This window comes from Gossypium arboreum, chromosome 7, assembly GCF_025698485.1.
Source record: "Gossypium arboreum isolate Shixiya-1 chromosome 7, ASM2569848v2, whole genome shotgun sequence".
Classification (NCBI taxonomy): Eukaryota; Viridiplantae; Streptophyta; class Magnoliopsida; order Malvales; family Malvaceae; genus Gossypium; species Gossypium arboreum.
In genome coordinates this window covers 28,379,835-28,384,565 of record NC_069076.1, presented here as the reverse complement: position 1 = coordinate 28,384,565, position 4,731 = coordinate 28,379,835, and positions in this window count along the sequence as shown.

The following is a 4,731-nucleotide window of genomic DNA, read 5'->3' as shown; positions in this document are numbered from 1 at the left end:
ATAACATTAACAAAATGTCCAAAAAGTTCTTAAAGTGTTCCTCTCAAAAGGCTGGTTACATGAATTTATAGTGTCAAAAGGAAAGCTAGTTGAATGGTCACTTTTAATGAAGCTAATAATGAGGCCTAATGAAAAGTCACAACTATAGAAATTCTATTCCAAGCAGCCTTCAATGTGATTTACTTCTTCAATTAAGTTGCTTTCAAAGTCTTTTGAAGTCTCCATGAGCAACCGAAAAGACACCAGCTTCTTTGATGGAGAATTGAATGCATGTAGTGATTACTCATGTAGCAAAAGGTTATGGAAGGTGAAACAAAGTTGCCGCCCAATTTAAAGAAGAATTATGCTCTCCTTTAATTTATAAAACAACTTCTTAATGATATTTAAAGCCTCTTTATAACAGCCCTCTCTTTTGTAACTGAAATCTCTTGAAAAGTCACCTTATTGAATGCATAACAGCCTTTAATAATAATAGATGGGAGCTGAAAAGTCACCTGCAATTAACACATGTAACCGTCACATTTATTCATTTATTAAGCTTAAAACAAATTAACAACTAACTTAAATAAATGAACTAACACTTATGCATCATTTAATCCAGCAACTAGTTTAATTAATAGAAGCATTATTAAATCAAGTTCATAAAAAACTCAATTAATTAAACTAAGATGAATTGAATTAATGACCATCAACTCATTATTAAACTAAGATGCTTAAATGCATGGTTTAAAATGCAAACTAAATGAACAAATGAGTTACTTAATGCAAGACTTAATTTAATGAAGCTGACTTAAACTAACATGGGAGTCACATAATGCATGACTTTATTAAATGCAGAACACATAATGCATGTCATAATTAAAATATGTATTTAATAAATAAGACATAATTAAAGACTAAAGTAACTAAAATAAATCAAGTCCTTATTCCAACAGCATAAATGAATTTAAAGGTCTCATTTTGCATTTTGGCCCCTCGAGTTTAGGCCAACCTCGATGTTGTCGAGATGTACCAAAACATGATGTGACCGGGATCGCATCAAACCACTTGGGAGAATGAATGGACAGCTTGTGCTTTATCTAGAAGGGTTGAAATTTCCTTGAAACTTCCTTGTAGATTCCTATAAGTTTCCTAGCATAGGAGACACCAATGGACATCTTCTAGAGGCCTTCATTCAGTTGGAATTAATTTAGAGTGATTGGGGAGCTGAATTAACTTGATAAAATTCGGTCAAGAGGTGTGAACTTGTCTTAATTGAGCTACCTTGAATATTTGGACAGTCTTGAACTTTAACTAGCAGCTTGGATTACTCAACAGCCCTTGAATGTGAAATTGTGCAGCCATCTTAGTGTGAAAGCTCAAACCGAACAGCCATGAGTGTGAAAGGAATCTCCAGCAAGTGAAAACGTTTAAGGGTTGTTGGAGAACACAATGGCCAGCTTGGGGAAGAGAAATCAGTAGCTCAAGGTCTCTTGGACTCAACAAAAAGGTGCTTAGAGAATCTCAACCATCAGCACACCCCATTCAATGCCGTCCATGCATATATACCTGAAACAAAATTAAAAATCAGCTTAAAACAACTTAAATTCAGCTAGACAAATTAATTAGAAACATGAAATTAATTTGTCTTAGACTTGGACAGATTAAACAACTATTAAACATGTATTAATTAAGACACAAATTAAATTCAGCAGTAGCTAATTAATTTGTCTCTACTTTAAACACATTTAAACCATGCATTAAACTAAGACAAATTAAATGAACTAAGACAACTTAAATTGTTGTAGTAATTTAGACAAATTAAATAGCTGAAAAACATATTTAACACCTAGCTAAATTATTTAAAATAACTTAAACTAAATAACTATTATCTATTCCAGCAACTATATGAACTAAAATGAGCTAAATTAATCTCATGGAATGAGCAAATCAGCTTATTGAGCTAGAAACCAGCTGAATTGAGCTCAATAAGTGGGAATAGAGCTAATTCAACTCGCAAGGGAGTGCAAGAAATGTTTGGGAAGCTGGTCAGTAAATGTGCTCGGGGCGTGATTGCATCAGATATGTTGAACGCCACACTTAGAAGTGATAAGTTTGACAAACAAGGATGGAAATGATGCCACAAGACTTAGCTTGATAAGTTAGATCAGTCCTAGAGAGAAACAAGGAAATTTGAATTCCCACAAGTATCAAATAATTCAAAAATTGAGCAAAAGTGATACGAGCACGCCTCACGAACCTTATCGAACAAGTTTGTCAAGCCGAGCAATGACATGTTGGCAAGCTAATCCCAGCTCGTTTCCAGCTCCACGAGCTCCGTCCAGCTCAAATCCAGCTTATTCGAGCTCAATCCATCTTGCCTGAGCTAAACCGAGCTCACTCCTAGCTCACTTTCAACTCACGAGCTAAACCTTAGCTCAACTTCAGCTTAGGAGTTTAGCCTCAGCTCAACTTTAGCTCACGAGCTAAAGCTTAGCTCATTTTAGTTTAAACTCAGTTTTGTCTTTAATGCATTAAATAAAAATTTGCACATATTTATTTAAGCATTAAACTTGTCTTATATTAATATTTGTTATTAATATGTCATAGTCATTACATAAATTGATTATGTTCACATAGCTAAATTAATGCATGACATTAATGTGTTCACATCATGCCGAATTTATGAGTGTTCATGAGATATCTTAATGACTTGTTTATTTCATGTAGGTACATCCCTTTGGACAGTACAATGTATGGATGAAGAAACATCTCTTTTGGGCATTCCACACTCATGAATGAAGAAGTATTAAATGCTGGTGCATGTACAGCTAGATGCAAGGTTTCTACAAATTCATGCATGTGTCGAATGCATATATGGACATTAAAGGCTAGTCTATGAATGGATCAAATGCATGGGATGATAGAATGCATGAATGGCTTAAGTGCATGTATGGTGGCTGTCTCCTAACTTTCCAAGGCACTTATTCGGCCAAGAAGTAGCTGTTCACACTTTGAATTGACTTATAAGCTACTACACATGCATGGATGGGTTCAAGAACGTCCAAAGGAAGGAATTAACTCAATAATTCAACACATTGATTGAATTAAGTGTATGCACAAAGGGGAGAACGAATTTACTAGGTTCATGCTGCCATTTATGAACCTACATGCTATTAAAGAGTTTAATTATGAGGATACATGTTCCATACAAGTGCATGAACGTCCCAAGGAGATGAATGCAACCTTTGGTGCACATACAAGTCACTTGAAGCCTTTCTTTATGATTAAGCATTCATGCACACACTTAGGGGGAAGGAAGTGTCCATTCAACTAGTTTATGAATCTGCCGAATTTATGAACTATTTTAATACATTAGTGTGAACGTTTTTATTATTGTGTGAACACCTAGATGCCGAATTTGAATGATCATCTATGTGCCTATAAGTATTTGTTTTCTTTCATTGTAAGGGACTTTTTGCCAAATTTTTTATTGAATTTAATCTTGTGAGAATTTTCTTCTCTAAACTTTGTTTGAGACTTTGTTGACTTATCTACCTAGTAGTGGCGTCAACCCTGTTTCTTTCACCCTTATACCGAGGTTCCTACTTTGCTAAGTAGCGGGTCGAGGTTTTATCACTTTCATTCTCCACCTTGAAAGCCTATAAGCAATTGGGTCAATACTCTCTGGTATTGGTTCGTGCTTGCTTTTGAGTTCCTTCTTTCCATTCTTTCATTTACTTTAAACCGAACCTTAATATTCATATTTTAAACCCTTTCTTTGAACCCCTTGAATAGCTTCCGCATAATTCATTTAGAAACATCCTTTTTGAACAAACCAAACCATACTTTCTCGTAAACGATCGGGCAAACTCGCATACGACTCGACTCTCCCCGAGGCGGTTCGTATCATTTGGTATCAGAGCTACTAAAACGAGGAGTTCGTGCGACAAAATTAATCCCGGGCTAGTCCAAGTGAACGCAAGTGAGTAGGATCCGGGAAAAAAAAGAGTAGAAAAAAAATTTTGTATACTGAAGTTTTCTCATTTTGATTAGTTAGCTGCTGTTGCTATAAAAACAAAAATCTACACAGCCGAAGAAAAAAATCGTGTACAAAAGTGTTTTTATTGTATTTAGTTTGTCAATATAGTACAAAAAAAAGTTATACAAGTCAAAAAAAATTCAAAAAAAATTCGAAAAAAATCTGAAAAAAAAGTGTTTAATGCAATTCGATTGTTGTTCGAATGTCAAAGCCCTTGGTTTGATATCGTTCCCAATTCATCTTCTATTCTAATCTCATCCACGCCACACTTTTTTTTTTACCCAATTTCCTTTTCTTTCAGCCAACCCGTAACCCCTCATCTGTTATCCTTTGTAAAACCATTTGAAACCGATCCATAATACTAGAGATCAAGTCATACTAAGTCTGTTACAAGGTTATAAGAGGAGAAAGGAGCAAAAAAAGGCACGAGCGAGTGAGATCATTTGAGTGGAGGTAAAAGCCAAACGAGTGTAAACATGAGCGGGAGTGACACCTTTTTCCTTCTTATTTCCGAGCAAAATCGTGAGGTTTGTGGTAAGGTACTTAAATTTTTTTTTTTGTTTTGTGATCTAACGTTTTCTTTTTAGCAACAAAAATCATGTCACGCGAAGAGTTCACCGAATCGAAATACCAATACTTGGTTCAAGAAATGTGAAGAATGGCGACTAAACGAGATCAAAGTGATCGAGTTTCTTCAAGTCGTAAAACGG